The sequence below is a fragment of the Mirounga angustirostris genome, unplaced genomic scaffold (genome assembly GCF_029215605.1).
Source record: "Mirounga angustirostris isolate CCGP_5_RB_7025 unplaced genomic scaffold, mMirAng1.0.hap1 SCAF_11, whole genome shotgun sequence".
In the NCBI taxonomy this organism is placed as follows: domain Eukaryota; kingdom Metazoa; phylum Chordata; class Mammalia; order Carnivora; family Phocidae; genus Mirounga; species Mirounga angustirostris.
Genome location: NW_026991719.1, coordinates 100,613,435 through 100,633,249, shown reverse-complemented (window position 1 = coordinate 100,633,249; position 19,815 = coordinate 100,613,435). Strand labels below are relative to the sequence as shown.

At 42.0% G+C, this 19,815-nt stretch overlaps 1 protein-coding gene, 1 long non-coding RNA gene and 1 other non-coding gene across 12 annotated transcripts in view; 1 reads left to right on the top strand and 2 right to left on the bottom strand.

Annotated features, from left to right (window-relative positions):
* XIAP (X-linked inhibitor of apoptosis) overlaps positions 1-3,907 on the bottom strand; it is a 78,354-nt gene extending 74,447 nt beyond the window's left edge. For 5 of the 7 annotated variants that reach the window (XR_010406245.1, XM_064574542.1, XM_045882109.3 and 2 more), the window contains exon 1: positions 3,787-3,907. The gene's annotated coding sequence lies outside the window, so the exon portion shown is untranslated. Of the gene's footprint in view, positions 1-3,576; positions 3,717-3,786 lie in introns of those variants that run through there. The other 2 variants (XM_064574540.1, XM_064574541.1) reach the window with 2 other exon arrangements.
* Positions 3,871-19,815, top strand: part of LOC123849493 (uncharacterized) — a 66,680-nt gene continuing 50,735 nt past the window's right edge. For all 4 annotated transcript variants that reach the window (XR_008506673.2, XR_006792078.3, XR_010406248.1 and 1 more), the window contains exons 1-2: positions 3,871-4,003; positions 5,332-5,415. This is a non-coding gene — a long non-coding RNA (uncharacterized LOC123849493). The remainder of the gene's footprint in view (positions 4,004-5,331; positions 5,416-19,815) is intronic.
* Positions 17,862-17,968, bottom strand: LOC123851571 (U6 spliceosomal RNA). Its single transcript, XR_006792644.1, has one exon. It is a non-coding gene; the product is annotated as a U6 spliceosomal RNA (small nuclear RNA).

The window sequence follows — 19,815 nt, the reverse complement described above, 5'->3', positions numbered from 1 at the left end:
TCTGACTTCAGCTCGGGTCATGATCTCAGGAGTCCTGGGATTGAGCCCCTGCATCGGGTCATCGCTCAGTAGGGAGTCTGCTGGTCTCTCTCTCCCTGTGCCCCTCCCCCCGTTCGTGCTTTCTCTGCTTCTCTCAAATAAGTAAATCAACCTTAAAAGAATATGCAGGATAAATAAAAACTACATTTTAAAAGAATTTTCATGACATAGGAAATCTTCAATATAGAATGTTGAATGAGAAAAAAGGATTACCACCATCTACATACAATATGAGCCTCAACGATAAAAGTAAATATAAAAGAATGGGATTATACTTATTCTCTTTATATTACTCTGAATTTCATAAATTTTCCATAATAAACATATTTATTTTATAATTTAAAATATTCAAAATATTCTGTTTTAAATTAAATGGGATATTTAATTCATAAAAAGCTTTGAAGAAAATAGAAATATGTAGGCACTGGGGCACCTGGGTGGCTCAGTCATTAAGCATCTGCCTTCGGCTCAGGTCATGATCCCAGTATCCTGGGATTGAGTCTCCGCGGGGAGCCTACTTCTCCCTCTCCCACTCCCCCTGCTTGTGTTCCCTCTCTCGCTGTCTCTCTCTCTGTTAAAAAAATAAACAAAAAATCTTTAAAAAAAAAATAAAAAAATAAAATCTTTTTTTTAAAAAAAGAAAGAAATATGTAGGCACTGAGGGGTTTAGTGACTTGCTCACAAGCTCACAGCTAACTGGAAACAAAGCCAAGACAAGAACCCAGGCATCAAATCCAGGGCTCTTCTCACTGTACCACATGACCTCTAAGACATGAAAATAGTCACTATTCACCAGGAATTGCACTGGAAGAACTGGTAAAGAGCTGGAAGGCTGGGACTTTTTTTTTTTTTTTTTTAAGATTTTATTTATTTATTTGAGAGAGAGAATGAGAGACAGAGAGCATCAGAGGGAGGAGGGTCAGAGGGAGAAGCAGACTCCCTGCTGAGCAGGGATCCCAATGCGGGACTCGATCCCGGGACTCCAGGATCATGACCTGAGCCGGTGGCTCCCCGAAACCTGGGACTTTTAAATTTTGTGAGTAATAAATACCTTTTTTCCCTTTAAGCCAAAAAAAAAAAAAAAAAAAAAAGAGTATTTGTTCAGTATCAGTTTCTTTTACAACTTCTGTTTTTGTCTCCTCAAATCTACTCAGATGACCTTAAACAGTGCTACAGATTACATTTTATAATACTATTACCAGATTAGAACACAGAGATAAAGTTTGAGAACTGACAGCTCATGATAATCTCCCAGCCTCAAGAGAACAAGGACATCTATTTTGCCACATCTGTCTTCTGAACCCTACACCACATAGTACAATCCCTGGCATATAGTAGGTGCTCAATAAATGTTTATTTTATAAAGCTTAACTTCCCCCCCCTCACATTAGCACTAACTACCTGACTTTTAAATATTAGAACAAACAAAAACAGTAAAATATCAGTTTCATATCTGGGGTCTATAAGCATTTACAATATAAAGAATTTATTAAACAAATTAATGTTTATGGGGGCGCCTGGGTGGCTCAGTCGTTAGGTGTTTGCCTTCAGCTCAGGTCATGATCCCAGGGTCCTGGGATTGAGCCCTGCATCGAGCCTGCTTCTCCCTCTCCCACTCCCCCTGCTTGTATTCCCTCTCTCTGTGTGTCTCTGTCAAATAAATAAACAAAATCTTAAAAAAAAAAAACCAAAAAACCCACAAATTAATGTTTATGACCAAATGTAAGGGGAACATTTATGTTAGTAAAATATTTCAAGCACTATACAAATTAATTGGCAAGTTAATTACAGTAATTCTTATCTATTGAAATGGGCCTAACCTTTAGCCAGCATTACTTTTTCTGCCTAGTTGGGAGTCACTGAATGCATTACAAAGCAATAGTTACAAAGGTAGCACAAGGGGTACCGGAGTATCCGGGACTTAGTCCAAGCAGTGCTAATAGGTAGATACATAATTGTGGGCAAATCACTTTCTCCTCTTTTGAGTCCTAGTTAACCTATTCATAAAAAGAAAAGAGGTGAAGTACTAATCACCAGAGACCCTTCCAATCTTAATTTTTAAAAATGATTCTTATCCACAAAGGTTCTACATTCAGATTTTTTCATTGAATCAAATTGGATATCTTGAGTGTTACAGTTTGCTATATTATTGGATAATGAAAAGTTTAGCACATTTTCTAAAAATATATAAAGATTAGTAGTAACATATATTCTTTTTACCATCTTATATTAGGGGCAATTGGAGAAAACAAGAAAAGAAATGTGAGCATCTGATAATCAGGCCTGCTTTGCCAGGTGGGCTGACCGGAACCATACTGGATTTTACAATACAGACCACTGATACATAAATGCATGTATGTCTTTACATACCATTGATAAACACTTATGTTGATATACACGTAGGTGTGTGAATTTTAAAAATTGTTTCCAATTATAAAATCAATACTTGTTTATCGTAAGAAATTCAACCAGTACATTAGACCACACGTGAAGTGCAGATTAAAAAGCATCCCACCCATCTCCATCCCTCCATTAAATAGCCACTGTTCACATTTTTCTTGTGTCCTTCAAGAAATTATCTGAGCATATTCAAATATGCATATGTACGTGTGTATAAATCTTAACCTAAACTGTTGCCACTTCTTGAATGATGGGGAAAATATCTCAAGCATTGGCTTCATAAACACGTTAAATACATCGAAAGTAGTATCACAGTTGTATGGTACGAAGTGGTATACGCTTCCGAAGTGTGGGGTAGGTTAAATGTTCAATTTCCTTGCTTGGAGGCTATGTGCAGCAGTTGTTCACAAAGAGCGGTAAGCAAGGAGCCAGACAAGCTGGGCTCTAATCTAAGTAGATGAGTAGCCTTAGGCAAGCCATGAAATCTTCCCGTGCCTTAGTTTCCGCTTTTGTAAAATAAGAGGATTGGACTAAGATCCCTTCCAACTCTAAAATGTTTTAGTCCTAAAATGGCCGTCTTTAAGTGTTCTCTTGACCTGGTTGTAAGAAATCCGAAGTAAAAAAAGAGAAGAAACAAACACTATAGCAACCTCCAGTCTTACAAGAGTACATTTCTATGCGTCATTGACTATCAAGGTCTAGTGTGACAGACCTAGTGACATAATTATATTTGAAAACAAAGTAGTAGATTATTAAAATCGGACAGGTTTTTACAGAGCTTTGACATTTTTCTTTTTTTTGGAGATGGAGGGGGCTGTTGCTTAGTTTCAGCAATAACCACCCCCCCCTCCCGAAAACAATTAAGTGTATTATGGAGTTAAAATAATGAAACTGAAAGTTAGATTGAATTCTGTTTTACTCACAGAATATGCTGGGGAGGTGACTAGGGCAGCAAAGATTGGAAAGAATTACTAGCTAATTTCCTCTTCCGGAAGCTCTTTGGCTCCTATTCTTTCTGCTTCACAAGCCCTCGCCAGGCACACTCCACCCACTTCCATACCTGCCACACGCATCAGATTGGGGGGTGGGGAGGGGGCGGTCCTTTGATCATTAAAAAAGTTCTTTGACTCGATTTACCTTAGGGGTCACAGGGTTTAAGAAGGCACCCGGCCGGCCCGAAGCCATCCACCCACCCACGCCTTCCTTCGGCGCTCCCGGGAACCTGGGCAAGGAGCCGCGGCTGGGCCACCCGCGCCGCACAGGGGCGACCTTCCCGCCCTCCCCCGCAGCGCGGGGCCCGCGGGGAGGGGGGGTGAGGAGGAGGAAGCCCGTACAGGCAGTACCCACCGCGCCAGAAGAGCCAGCCCGGATCGCCCGCGGCGCCCTGCGCGGTCCGGAGGGGAGGGTCCTGGAGGAGGGGCGGCCCGAGCCCCAATCTGGAAATGCCAACTCCGCTCTGCGGCCGGGCCCCAGCCTAGAAGGAAACGGAAGTCCCTTCGTCTCCCGCAGGCGCACCCACCAGCCCGCCCATCGCCCGGAGGAGCCCCGAGTCGGGGAACCCGAGGTGCGTCCACGACAGGGCCTCAAACAGACACCGGCCACGGTCGGTCAGTCTCATGGCCCTGGCCGCGCCACGGGGGCCCCCGGCTCCCGGCCCCCGCTAGACTCCTTTTTACCGCCCCCGCGCGGGGACCAGCCTCCCGCCCTGCAAGGCCCCTCCTTCTTCCCCCTCCGCCATTTTCGAACTTACCCTTCGGGCCCTGGCGTCCTTGATTAGTGCTGAGCCCTCCCGGGGCGCAGTCAAGGTTCCGCCACTTCCCTGGGTCGGAAGGGGGCAGCCAGGACAATCGAAGCCCTCGTCCCCCCCCCAACCCCCCCCCAGCTGGAAGCCAGAGCCTGACCTAGCAAATGCGCCTGCGCAGTGGGTACCTCGCAGTCCCCGCCCCCAGCTCAAGCGTTTCCTCTTTAGCCTCGAGGTGTTTTTTTCCCACGCTTTTACTTGCTGGGCTCTGGTGTTGTCCAGTTGGGGAGTAGAGGTAAAATTAAGGATGAAAAGAGAGCGAACAAGTTGAGTTCTCACTGTAGACCTGGCACTGTGATAGACGTATGACGTTTCTTTGTTGTTATTTTGACAACCCTGTAAGATAGGCCCTCTCTTATTAAACCCATTTTACAGAGGAATTTGAAGCCCAGAGAGGACAAGCCCCTCCACTAGCATGCAGCTAATAAATGAGGGAACTGAGGTTAGAATATGGTCTGTGCCCTAGATGGGAAGGATAAAAGGAAAAAGACATTCAGTTGGGACAGGAAGGGGATCGAGAGATAAAGGAAAATGAATAGGGAAGAAATTAGAAGGCAGGGAAACCGGAAATCTGGTACATAAAATGCTGATCATATCCTGGATTTATTTCGAGTATGCTGTAAGATTGTCAGACAGACAGATGAATTTTGTTTCACAAACTTGGGCTCCCTTATATGCTAGCGTAGTGACATAAGAGGTTCTGAATGAGTGTTTCATTTCAAGAGGAAGATTGTGAGTATCACCTGCATCCTAAAATGCTGCTGCTCTTGAAAAGGGCACTTGGAGGAAGGAGAGACGAGACTTCTTTTTGGTTGTTAGGCTTTTGCTAAATATTATTCCCTCCGATCCTCTTTTACTGTCATAGCTCTGAGAATCTCACATCTGACTTACTGCAGTAATAGGAATTGCAAAGCAAATAGTTATCTCATTTAATTCTCACAGCAATCTTATGAAATATGTAACTACCATTATTTCCATTTTACAGATGAAGACACTGAGGTTTAGAGAGTTTAGGTGGCTTGCCCAAAGTCACACTGCTAGTACGTGTGGGAGCTGCAACACTGATTCAAACCTAGATCTTCTGATTACAGGTGTGTCTGACCATTACCTGGTCTCCTGACTGGCCTCTCTATCCCTAGGACTGGTCCCCTGCAGTACAGCCTGCACAAGGCCATGTGAGTTAAACCCTTCAACATTACTTCCCGGATAATGTTAAAACTCCTTAGCTTTATGTTCACTCTTCCCTTGGGCACCCTCCAGTCAACTAAAAGAAAACCATCCTCAAAGTAGGATAGTAAATGCTTTATTCGTTGTCTTACTGGGTACTATAGCCTGGGAAAAGTCTTTCAGATGGCTCTGAAGAACTGCTCTGAAGCTCGTTAGCTACCGGGGATTATATATACAAAAGGGGAAAAGGGTATGCTTGCTTGCAAGCAGCTGTCCAAATACTTGTGCATCAAAAGGTATAATTTGTTACGGTTGTAAAAATTAAGGTTTAAAAGATATTAAGGTTTATTGATTTCCACATAGACACAAGAAAGACCCTTAGGTCTTCTTAATACTTTAGGTTTCTATCATGTTTGATTGTTTATTGGTTGCCTGTCTCTGCTTAATTGGTTTTCCGGTTCTTCCTGTTTTTGATTCTTCCTTGAGGTCGCTTGAGATGGTCACAGAAGGCTGTCATCAGTCATCGCCTGCAGTTTTAGTGCACACTACCTATCTTCTAACAAAACGCAACTATGAACTGTGCGCCTGCCCATCCCCAGCTTTCCTGCCTTCCATTCATTTACTCAAATGTCTCAAGGGTAGAAAGACTGCCCTTACTCAAAGCCTTCTCTGATTCCTTTAGCTGGAGGTCATCTCTTCTTCCTCCTCTGAACTCTCTTGACACTTGAATTTTTGTTTTTGGTTTTGTTAGCACCTTTTCAAAATTGTAATTAAATGTATGTAACATAGGGGCGTCTGGCTGGCTCAGTCAGTGGAGCATGCAACTCTTGATCTCGGGTTGTGAATTCCAGCCCCATGTTGGGCAAAGAGATCACTTAAAAAAAAAAGTATATAACATAAAATTTACCATTTTAACCATTTTTAAGTATACAGATCAGTGGCATTGAGTACCTCCAGAACTTTTTCATCTCACTTGGCACTTGAATTTGTGCCTTTGTTATGGATCGTAGTGCTTTCTGCCATGTAATATAGCTATTTGTGTACATGTCTTTTTTTTTTTTTTAAGATTTTATTTATTTATTTGACAGAGAGAGAGGGAACACAAGCAGGGGGAACAGCAGAGGGAGAGGGAGAAGCAGGCTTCCCACAGAGCAAGGAGCCCGACGCGGGGCTCGATCCCAGGACCCCGGGATCATGACCTGAGCCGAAGGCAGACGCTTAACCGACTGAGCCACCCAAGCGCCCCTATTTGTGTACATGTCTTATCTCACCTATACCTTAAGTTCATTTATGGTAAAATCTATGTCTAACTCATTTTTGTCATTTCTCCCAAACTCTTGGAGTCATCTTTAATCCGCCCCCCACTCTCCTATCCCACATCCAGTTCATCAGCAAATCCTGTCCATCTCAATTTTCAAAATAGATCCAGAATCCCACCAATTCTCATCGACACCATTATGACCCTGGTCTGTCTCTCTTTTGCACTTTAGCTTCCTCACTGGTTTTCCAGCTTACATCCTTGCCCCTCTCCACTCTGTTCACACAAGCAGCCAGAGCTGTCCTAATAAGTCAGCTCATTGTCATTTATCTGCTCAAATCCCTTCAATGGCTCTCCATTTCACTCAGGGTAAAAGCTACAGATGTGTAATGACCTACAGAGGCTGTTGTAGCCAGCCACCAGGATGATCTCTAACGATCTTTGCCTCTTGCTCTTCATGCCCTTGCCTAGTTGTCTTCTACAGTGAACTAGAGCTGACCTGTGTAAACTAATAGAATACTGTGGAAGTGATGGCATATGATTTAAAAGCCTAGATCATAAAAGGCATTGTGGTCTCTGCCTCCCTCTCTCTTGGATTGGTTGCTCTGTAGGAAGCCAGCTGTTATGTCATGAGGATACTCAAACAGCATGTAGAGAGGGCCACACGGGGAAAACCTGAGTCCTCCCCTTCTTCACATCTCCTCCTCCCCCACCACCAGCAAACACCAACCTGTCAACCACATGAGTGAGCCACCTTGGAAGAGGATTCTTCAGGCCCAGACTTCAGATGACTGCAACCTCTTGAAACCCAAAGCTAGAATCACCCAGCTAAACCACTCTTAAATTCCTGTGTATTGCTGTTTTAAATAGCTAAATTTTACTTATTTGTTTTTATTTTTTTACATAATCTCCACGCCCAACGTGGGGCTCAAACTCATGACCCCGAGATCAAGAGTCCCATGTTCCACCGACTGAGCCAGTCAAGTACCCCTTAAATAGCTAAATTTTAGGGCAATTTGTTACCCAACAGTAGTTAACTAATACAAAGGCTCTACACAATCAGGGTCCTTGTACCTTTATGTCTTCATCTCCTATTCTTTCCCCTTATTCCTTTAGCTTTCTTGCCTCAGGGCCTTTGGACTTGCTATTCACTCTGCACGGAACACTTCCCCCAGATATATCCATGGCTTGTCCTTCAAGTCTTTGCTTAATTGTAAACTTCTCAAAAAAAAAAAATTGTCACCTTCTCAATAAGGCCTACCATGACCACCATATTTGAAATTACAGCTTTTCTCATAGCATTCTCAATCTCCCCTGCTCTACTTTTTTCCCCCATGGCATCTATCACTTTGGAACATACTATATGGTTATTTTTTAAAAGATTTTATTTGAGAGAGAGAGTGAGAGAGAGAGAAAACGAATGGTGGGCAGGGACAGAGGGAGAGGGAGAAGCAGGCTCCCTGCTAAACAGGGAGCCCGAAGTAGGGCCTGATCCCAGGACGCTGGGATCATGACCTGAGCTGAAGGCAGACACTTAACCGACTGAGCCACCCAGGCACCCCGATTATTTTCTTTATTGTGTTTGTTTATTGTATGTCTGCTACCAACTCCTACTAGACTATAAGCTCCAAGAGGACAGGAATTTTTATTTTGTTCACTGATCTAGCCCAAGTACTTCTTGGAACAGTGTCTGGCACAGAGTAGGTACTCAGAAGATATTTGTTTAATGAGTGAATAAAAATTTGATAAACACGCCAGACCCTTGGTAAGTGTTTGTTAGGTGAATTATCAGTTGGGAGATGTGACCAGCAAAGGCAGATATAGCTGATACAGCTGGGGTATGGTGTTTAGGTTTTATATGAAGGGACACAAGAGGTGTGATGTTAGAAAAATACAATCTATATAGAGAGGTTACTCTTGTCTGTAAAAGGATGTTTTGTTGTAATTGTTTTTGGTCGAGGAGAAGGAATATTTAGAGAGGAAAAGAACGAAGGTATATTAGCTTGAACCGTATGAAATTGCCAATGTTAAACCATTGCCAAATACTCCAGCAACTTAATATGGAGAAAGGAAAATAGCATAAAGACGCAGCAGGACTGAGAAAGAGATGGAATCAAGCATGAGTAGTGGCATTAACCTTGAATAGGAAAAAGGATACATCCTTAGAGGCTAAAAGTGATGAGATGTAGATAAGTAGAGAAGAATCTTGAGGGTGGTCACGACACCTCAGTGGCAGCTGGATTCCGTGGAAAGTAACATGTGTAGTTATCTGCTGAGAGGAAAAGCCAAGGTTTAGCACTAAACACTTCGCAAATGCAGTTGTAATTGGAAGCCCAACTAAATCAAGAGCAGAGTTGTTTTGAGTGAAGAAAGGTGGGGTGAGCCCTGACTTCCAGGCATTGCCCCCAGAGCTATGTACTTTCTGGCAGGAAGGAGTACACACCTGCATAGGCTTACTCTTGACTCATCACCAGAGAACAGCCTCTGTGAAGGTCATTCATGCTGAACAGTGTTTATCAGCAGCACCTGCCCCTCAGTCTCCTGACCTGCTCAGGTGTCTTGATCACTAACTTCTCCCTCCCTCCTTGCTGCCAGAAAGACTGCAACTGTAATTTCCTCTCTTTTGAGCAGTCATAGAGATGCCTGCCCTTATCTCGTGCCCGCAAAACTAGCATCTCCAGCCAGCCCTCCCTTTTTTCCTTTGCTTTTATCTTCCAGGACTCAGTCATACAGAAGAGACTTTTTGCTTGTTTGAGGTAGGGACAGAAGAGCTCGCTCTCAACTTAAGCTAACGGAAAATTCCGCCTGGGCTTTCTAATCTATTCCTTTGGTTGTACACAGTGGATTCAGTCTGCAAAAGTCCAACAACAACATCAAGGTCAGGATATTGTCATGGTGTATCTGGAGAAGGGTGGAGGTGAAAGCTACAGGAGTTGAGGTCCAGGAGAGGCGCTAGCATGTTGGCGGTATCATCACCCAGGATGGTAATGGGATTTATGTTTAGGAAGGGAGACTAGGAGCCAAAGGCCACAGATGTCAATAGATGTGAGGAAATGTCTTGAATGTAGATAGATAATAATTGTTAGCATTTCCTGAGAGTTTACCATATGCCAGGCACTGTCTTAAGTCTCTCATAATCCTCTCAGTAACCCTATAAGTTAAGTGTTCTTTTTATTCTCATCTTGACTCAGAACCTAAAATGGTGCCTGGCATATGGTAGGTACTCAAGCCAGATCGGGTCACTCCTCTGCCGAAAACCCTGCGATGGCATCTCACTTGGTAGAGGAAAAGCAGAGTGCTGTAGGAATTAGAGAGCTCTAGAAGCGGGGGGAGGGAGAAGAGTGAATCAGAGCTGGCTGTACACGGACTTCAGAAGGACAACCAAGAGTTAGCTAGCTGACATGGTGGGAGAAAGGCATTCTAAGGGGCACCTCGGTGGCTCAGTTGTTAAGCGTCTGCCTTCGGCTCAGGTCATGATCCCAGGGTCCTGGAATCGAGCCCTGCATCGGGCTCCCTGCTTGGCGGGAAGCCTGCTTCTCCCTCTCCCACTCGCCCTGCTTGTGTTCCCTCTCTCGCTGTGTCTCTCTCTGTCAAATAAATAAAATATTAAAAAAAAAAGAAAGGCATTCTAAGCAGACATGTCAGCTGATGTGCTGACTCATGGAGGTAGAACAAAACAACATGCAGTTGGAGAATGGCAGTTAATGCCTTATGGCCGGAGTGTAGCCGCTAACATTTACTGAGTGTTTTTTATGTTCACATTGTGTTCAGTGCCTTACATAGATGATCACATTTAATCATCATGCAGCTCTAGGGAGGTGATATTATTATCCCCATTTTACAGGTAAGACAACTGGGGACAGAGAGGTTAGGTTGCCCAAGGTCTCAAAACTAGTAAGCCGGAGGTGTGGGTAGGTGGTAATGGGGGGATGGATGGAGCCTGACAAGAGACCTGAGGCTCTAGAGAGGTAGTCAGGGCCCAGATAAAATCCTTGTATATTAGTCTACTCGAGCTGCCATAATAAAATACCACAGACCGGTGGCTTACACAACAGAAATTTATTCTCTCACAGTCCTGGAGGCTTGAAGTATGAGTTCAAGGTGTTGGCAGGTTTACATCTGAGGTCTGTCCCCTAGGCTTGCAGATGGCCGTCTTCTGTGTCTTCCCCCTAGGTATGTCTGCATCCTAATCTCTTCTCAATAAAGACATCTGTCGTATTGGATTAGGGCACACCCTAATCACCTCATTTTAACTTAATTACCTCTTCCAAGGCCTTATCTCCAAATGCAGTCACATTCTGAGGTACTGGGGGTTAGGACTTCAACATGAATTTTGGGAGGAATACAGACCATTCTCTAACACCTTGCATGGCACATTAAATCGTTTGGCCTCTGGGGCGCCTGGGTGGCTCAGTTGGTTAAGCGACTGCCTTCGGCTCAGGTCATGATCCTGGAGTCCCGGGATCGAGTCCCGCATCGGGCTCCTTGCTTGACAGGGAGTCTGCTTCTCCCTCTGACCCTCTTCCCTCTCGTGCTCTCTGTCTCTCATTCTCTCTCTCTCAAATAAATAAATAAAATCTTTAAAATAAATAAATAAATAAATCGTTTGGCCTCTATCATATAAGTCAGTGCTTCCCCAACCTGATGGTGAACCAGAATCACTTGAACAGCTTTTTGACACTACTAATTCTTGGATACTCCCCACTCCCGTGATTCAGAGTCAGGAAAGCTAAGCTATGTTTGGGGGAGATGTAAAGCTTCCCCACAGGCTCCAGCTGATTCTGGTGCTGTGTCTATCTGGGCTATGTTTTGGGGAAATCTCAACTCCAGGCTGATTAGAGACAGAAATGTGAAAGGCAAAACTTTGACATTTAAAAAAATTTTATTATTATTATTATTTTTTTTTCGAGAGAATAAGCACGAGCGGGGGGAGGGTCAGAGGGAGAGAGAGAGGGAAAGCGGACCCTGAGCTCACGACCTGAGCCAAAACCAAGTCGATGCTAAACCAACTGAGTCACCCAGGTGCCCCCAAACTTTGACATTTTTAAAGAAAATACAAGAGAGGGTGCCTGGGTGGCTCAAGTCAGTTAAACGTCTGCCTTCAGCTCAGGTCATGATCCCAGGGTCCTGGATCGAGCCCCACATTGTTGTCAGGCTCCCTGCCTGCTTCTCGCTCTGTTCCTCTTCCCTGTTTCTGTTCTTTCTCTCAAATAAATAAATAAAATCTTTAAAAAAATAAGAAATAAAGAAAATACAAGAGAGTATAATTTCATCATAGGGTAGGAAATGATTTCTTAGACCACTGGTTTTCATGCTGTTTGCTCTCATATCCCTCAAAGAATTTTGAAAAATTATGGATCCACTTTTACATGTTTAATGTGACATAAAAATGTTTTCGTTATAAGTTAAGATAATTACAAAGGATGTAATTTCCAATATATTATAAATGGTGGCATAAAAACCAAATCTATCACTATTTTAAATGAAATCTAAATACCATAATGATTTGATACCCACTGTCATCCATTTGAAAATTAAAGGGATAAGCTCCTCTTTAATAGCCAGAAAATTTTTATCTATTTTTGTCTTTAATTCATTTTTCCGTTCCGCTTCCCCCATAGAATTTTACCTTGATGTGATATATTTTTATGCTTAAAAGTCCTTTATTGATCACCCTGTCATATTTCTTTGTAGCAAAAATGTGAATATAAAACAATTTCTTAGCAAATGTCCTATAAACATATTCTTAGCTATTAAAAAAATTTCTCTGGATTTAGTTATTTGTAACTGTTATTGGTATAAAATTGCTCAAAACGTAAATTTTTTATACATTTTGATAAATGAATGGAAAACATCAAAGTCAAATTTTATTGGAAATGCACCCTTGAATGAGCTGGATTTTTTTTCCCCCTCCCATGTACTTATGGATGGATGAATGCAACCTGTTGCTGGAATGAGAGTTCAGTTTCAATTCTATTTTTGTTTTTATGAGGCACTGAGAAAATTGTTCAAACATGTAAGCATCTGAAAATATAAACAGTATTGTAATAGCATCGTAATTTAACTATTTGAGCTCTTTCTGAGTTGTTTGCCAAAAATCACATAGTGATCTATCAGAAATGTCTTTTTATGATCTCTTGTCTGGCTACTTGATTAGATTTTCCTTCAAATTTGTTGAAAGCAAAGGATTGGAAACCACCTGACTTGTAAAAGGATTTGTTACTCATTCATTAGAGTTATTTACTTTCTCACCTTCTAGGAACTATACTAAAAAGACTTTTTAGATGACTAGTAACTGTACCTCTTTACTTTTTCACTGAGTGGTAACTTATTTAACCTGATATACTCAGAAAGGGTTGGAAAAATTAAGATATTGTTAATTTGAATGAATATTTGCCAATATAGAATTTTAAAATAAATGCTTCTATTTTATCTTGAACTTTAAATATATTTTCATATAGTTTTTGAAGCTACTGATCTGAGTTTATTCAATTTATAGGAAATGCCCACTATATAATCTAACTGGCAGTCCTATTCATCATAAAAAAAAAGTCAAATAAGACTTATTTTGTTTTAAAAAGTCTGACTTTTTTTTCCAGTTCAAATAAAAACGTGTTAATGCATTCCTTGTAACAACTATTTCAATTCTGAATTCTAATTCTAAGATAGATGAGGCAGAGCCTTGCCATGAATTTGTTGCCTGGATGATATAAGGCACTGCCACCCACAGCTCTCATTGCTTTGTTCTCATGGACCTGTCTCTCAGAAGCAGAAAAAGACACGAGACTTTGATTAGAGGAAGCTTCCTCAGCATCTACTTGTTTTTTTTAAGATTTTATTTATTTATTTGAGAAAGAGAGACAGATAGTGACAGAGACAGTGAGAGAGAGTGAGCACAAGTGGGGAGGAGAGGGAGAAGCAGGCTCTCACCGAGCAGGGAGCCTGACATGGGACTCGATCCTAGAACCCAGAACCCCAGATCCCAGAGATCATGACCTGAGCCAAAGGCAGACGCTTAACCAACTGAGCCACCCAGGCATCCCAGCATCTACTTTTTTTTTTTTTAATTTTTTTTTTTTAAAGATTTTATTTATTTATTCATGAGAGACAGAGAGAGAGAGGCAGAGGGAGAAGCAGGCTCCCAAGGAGCAGGGAGCCCGATGTGGGACTCGATCCCAAGACCCTGGGATCATGACCCGAGCCGAAGGCAGACGCTTAACCATCTGAGCCACCCAGGTGCCCCCAGCATCTACTTGTTTTAAACAAGTAAAAAAATTGATAGAATTGTATACAAATGTCCATATCCTTGGCACCTAGATTCTGTAATTAGCATTTTGTTATGTTCACTTTAATACCTCTTTTTCTGTCTACCCATTGTTGGGGTGGAAGGCCTCCTGCTGCCCTGTGGTCCTTCGAAGTGGACTTAGAATCAAATTATCATGAGATGGATTGATGGGAGAAAACCAAATTTAATAGGCGTACGTATAGTAAATCTATAGACCTGGAGATTCCAAAGACAGCGAGGCAACATGAAGCTTACGTGAACTAAGGAGAGGTCTGAGGATACAAAGAGGAGAAGGCCATCAGCAGGAAGGTGAAGGGAGATGTTTAGAAAAACAAGGTTGTCCTATTTTGCAGGTTAAGTTCCTTACATAAAGGGGAGTTCCTGTTAATAGCTCTCTTCCTGGGGCACCTGGGTGGCTCGGTTGTTTGGGCATCTGCCTTCGGCTCAGGTCATGATCAGGGAGTCCCAAGATAGGTCCACATTGGGCTCTGTGCTCCGCAGGGAGTCTGCTTCTCCCTCTGCCCCTCCCCCAACTCATGCGCGCGCGCGCGCGCTCTCTCTCTCTCTCTCTCGCTCTCTCTCGCTCTTTCTCTCTCTCAAATGGATAAATTAAATCTTTAAAAAAAAAAATAGCTCTCTTCCTGGTACAGGCTCTGCTTTCCAATGTAAATTTAGGCTGTTGTGGGGAACCCAGAGAGCCTTTCCTGCATCTCCTAGGTTTTGATTACTTTTAAGTTGAAATAATCTTTATGCCAAAGTGGCCCATCTTGGGGCAGCCTGCCCTGGGCCCCTATACCCTCCATTAACCCATGTTATGTTTTTATGCATTTTGAAGTAAGTTTCAGACATTAGTACACTTCACTCCTGAAAACTTCAACATGCATGTTATTTGCTGTTGTGTTTTTTTGTTTGAAGTAGAGAATCTTCATTCCCACCCCAGAAGCAACCACTGTTCTGTTTTCACTAGGAATTCATTTTCCCTGTTTTATAATCTCATATAAATACAGTATGTACACTTTTAACACCAATATTTTGATTTGCCCCTTTGTTTGGCTCACCAGATGTTTTATACTTAAGGGAATGAACAATACTAAGATTCATACTGGGGAAAAGGGATATAGGCATTTGTGAAAGGAAAGGTGGAAAAGGAGACCCAGAGTGAGGCCACCACACAGGCATTCTGAAATATTTCACTTTTAGGAAAGAATAGATATGGCAATTGAGAATCTAGAACTTAATTCCTTCAAAGCCGTCCATACTCTTAAACACCTTAAAAGTCTTCACATACTTTCAGGGAATATGTACCCTAGACCAAAGATCACTGTCCTAGACAAGGTGCATAAAGTACAACTGTAAAAGAAAAAAATTAGTAAATTCGATGGTGTTAAAAATTAAAACTTCTATATAAGAATAGATACTATAAACAAAGAGAAGATATTTACAACATGTAAGAAATATGTAATTAGCATCCAGAATAAAAAGAGCACTTCTTGGGGTGCCTGGGTGGCTCAGTCAGAAGAGCATGCAACTCTTAATCTTGGGGTTGTTAGTTCGAGCCCCATGTAGGGTGTAGAGGTGACTTAAATAAATAAAACTTAAAGAGAGCTGCTTTTTTAAAAGATTTATTTATTTGAGAGAAAGCGTGCTTGGAGGAGGGGCAGAAGGAGAGGGAGAGACAGAATCTCAAGGAGACTCCACACTGTGCACAGAACCCAATGCAGGGCTTCATCTCTCTATCCATGAGATCACGACCTGAGCTGAAACCAAGAGTCAGATGCTCAACTGACTGAGCCACTCAGGTGTCCCGAGAGCTGCTTCATAAAGAAAAAAGATTAAAGACAAACAGCTTAACAGAAAAATGAACAAAAGATAAAAGTAGATAATATATACAGTAAAATATGGCTAATATGAAAATATGTTTGGCGTGCCTGGCTGGCTCAGTTGGAAGAACATGCAACTCTTGATCTGGGGGTGGTGAGTTCAAGACCCACGTTGGGTGTAGAGATTACTTAAATAAACTTTAAAAAAAGAGAAAATATGTTCAGTTTCACTAGTAATCAGAGACATGCAGATTAAAACAATAAAAACCCAAGAGAGATGAAAACATTTGTCCACAAAAATACTTGACAAGAATGTTTGTAGCAGCCTTATTCATAATAACCCCAAACTGAAAAGAGACTAGGTGTCTATCACCAGAAAAATGGATAAACAAACTGTGCCATATTCATGCAATAGAATTCTACTCAGCGACAGAAAGGAACAAACTAGGGGCGTCTGGGTGGCTCAGTTGGTTAAAGCATCTTCTTTTGGCTCAGGTCATGATCCCAGGGTCCTGGGATCGAGTCCCAAGTAGGGTTCTCTGCTCAGCAGGGAGCCTGCTTCTCCCTCTCGCTCTGCTTGTGCTCTCTCTCTCTCTCTCAAATAAATAAAGTCCTAAAAAAGAAAAGGAACAAACTAGTGATAGAGGGAAACACGTATTAATCTCAAAAGCATGCTGAGTGAAAGAAATTGTCCATAAAAAGTGCATATTGTATCTAGAAGAGACGAAACTAATCATGGAAAAACCAATCAGAGCAGTGGTTACCTGGTGGAAGTGGGAGCAGGGGTTGGCCTGGAGGGAAATTAGGGAGCTTTCTAGTGGTGATGGTAATGTTCTATATTTTTACAGAGGTCTGGGTTACATGTGTATGTGCATTTGTTAGAACTCAGCAAATACATATTCATGGTTTGGGCATTCCACTGTGTATATATTTTACCTTAAAAATCCGTAAGCAGGGGCACCTGAGTGTCTCAGTTGGTTAGGCGTCTGCCTTGGGCTCGGGTCATGATCCCAGAGTCCTGGGATTGAGCCCTACATCAGACTCCTTGCTCAGCAAGGGAGTCTGCTTCTCCCTCTCCCTCTGCCCCTGCTCATGTGTGCTCTCTCTCTCTCTCGCTCATTCTGTCTCTCAAATAAATAAAAATTAAAAAAAAAATCTGTAAGCAAATGTTGAACTCTTGTCAATGATATGCATGATGAAGTGTTTAGAGGTGAAGTATAAAGATGGTTTCAATTTATTTACTTTCAAATACATAACAAAATATGATGAATTGAATTATGGATGGAGGGATAGATAGACATGTGATAAAGCAAATATGACAAAATGCTCATGTAGCCACCACCTGAATTCACTGCATAATTTTTTAAACTTCTTTTTTTTTTTAAAAAAGATTTTATTCATTTATTTGACAGAGAGACATAGCAAGAGAGGGAACACAAGCAGGGGGAGTGGGAGAGGGAGAAGCAGGCTTCCCGCCGAGCAGGGAGCCCAATGTGGGCTTGATCCCAGGACCCTGGGATCATGACACAAGCCAAAGGCAGAAGCTTAACAACTGAGCCACCTAGGCACCCCTTTTTTAAACTTTATGTTTAAATTTCTTTTTGTAATAAAATGTTAGGAAAAAAGCAGTAATGAGATACTATCTTACACCCATCAGGTTGGCAGAAACAAGAACTGACAGTGTTGTGTGAAGATGTGGTAAAATGTGGTGGAAGTAAAAACTGGTACCTTGGAGAGTAATTTAGCAATATCAAATAAAGCTAAAGATGCTCATATTTTATGACTTAGAAATTCCACTTCTAGTATATAACCTAGAGTTTCATGTGCCCAATAAGATATGTGCAAAATGTTCTTTGCAGCATGGTTCCTCCTAATTTTTTATTTTGAAATATTTAAGATATTAAGTTGTAAGAATCATACAACGAATACCTCTATGCCCTTTATCAATTGTCAGCATGTTGCCATATTTGCTTTATCTATGTGTAAATATACATTATTTTTTTCCTGAATCATTTGAGAGTAAATTGCACGGACTCCCTGAATACTTCAGCATGTGTTTCCTTTTTTTTTTTTTTTTAAATAAGGATCTTTAAAGATATGGAACGCGTCACAAATTTGTGGGTCACTTTGTGCAGAGGCTGTGCTCAATCTTCTCTGTGTCGTTCCAGTTTTAGGGTACGTGCAGCTGAGGTGAGCGCAGCATGTGTTCCCTAGAGCAGAAGCATTCTTCTACAGAACCACAATACAACAATCCCACTCATTTTACCATTTGTTATAACGCTATTATGACTTATAATCTGTATTCAAATTTCTCTAATTATTGTAATGGTGTCTTTTCGAGGTGTTTAAAACTCCATCTAGAAGCCACTCAAATGTCACAGATTGTATTTAGTTGTCACTTCATTTAGTGTCCAGTAAAGTTCCACAGCCTTTTTTTTTTTTTTTGTGCCTTTCAGGACATTGACTTTTGAAGAGCCTAGGCAAATTGCTTTGTGGAATGTTCTTTTGTTCGGATTTGCAACCTTTTAAAAAAGGGGAGCCAATTAGTTTCTTGGCCCCTCACTTAGTGTCAGAAACAGCAACAGCTTCCACTGGGTAGAAGGATGCTGACCTCGTCAGTGGAATCAGCTGTAGCCTCAACCCATCATGCTTTGGATGTAATCACCCCTTGGTTGTGTGGAATGGCTCAAGGCTTGTCAAGCTTACACATGAGACAAGGCAAGGCCAAGGCCTGACTGATTTGGCTGGTAAAGAGACAGCAAGTCACTTCTAGACTTAGACATTTTCTTTTTCTTTTTTTTTTTTTTTAGATTTTATTTATTCATTTGACAGAGAGAGACACAGCGAGAGAGGGAACACAAGCAGGGGGAGTGGGAGAGGGAGAAGCAGGCTTCCCACGGAGCAGGGAGCCCGATGTGGGGCTCGATCCCAGGACCCCGGGATCATGACCTGAGCTGAAGGTAGACTCTTAATGTCTGAGCCACCCAGGTGCCCCTCTGCAGCTCTATTCCAAAGGCATAGCATAGAGAGCTTCATATCCTATCAAAACCAGAGAGGTGATAAGAAACTGTCTCAGGACAGCCTCCCAGAAAAGATAGGGAGGTGAGTGGGAGACGACCTCCCATGCTCTTGTGTTTCAGGAGGCTCACAGGCATTCCGCCACAACTCAGATAGTTCAAGCCTTTGCCTGCGTGGATATGTGCAGTGTCACCACGGGAGAGCCATTTCCATAATAAGGCTATTTCTCTATTGACAATGGCTAGAAACAGTAGCAGCGGTGAATGCAAGGACTCAAGCCTCTCTTGCGTGATCTGGCATTGACCTGGATCGATCATGATTTGGAGGAATTCCAAGTTCAGATTTTTTAGGTAACTGGATGTATGAGGTTAGTTCCTAGAATCTTTATGTTGTCCTAGAAATAGATTCATTTCCCTTTGCCACACTGCCAAGGGAGAGAACGGATTAGTGGTAGTTCACAAGTTTGGCTATTATGTTAATTGCAGTACGCTTTAATTTTATTATTTTGTCCTTTATAGAGTGTAGGCTTCATTTTCTCAATTAGTTCTTCGGGTTTTCTTTAGAAATTCCTAAGCAAAACTCTCTGTGTTAAGAGCTCTCAACTGGTGGTTGGGTCTAAATAATGGTTGCAGCAAGGTTTCTGTCCAGAGAGAGCACACTAAGTCAACACTTCTACTTCGGGATGGTGTCTGAACAAGGCCCATTCCTGTTTGGGTATGCCACATGTTACAAGGCATTAGGAAAAATTAAGACTAACATTCAAAAAGTCAATAACCCACAGGAAGCCTGTGGACTCTTTTCAACATAACGTATTGGAAGCCTGAGAAAATGTATGCCAATGATCAAAAATACTAGGCACTTGGGACATAAAATATGCAGCTGGGTTAGTTGGCAAAGTCAAAGAGGCTATTTTAAGGGGGGGAAGGCATCTTTCAAAAAATGGAAATATAGCTTCTAATGAGGAGAGAAAGGCAGTCTGAAAAAATATGGCAGCTCAGATACAAAGTAGAAATTACGTGGGCTAAAA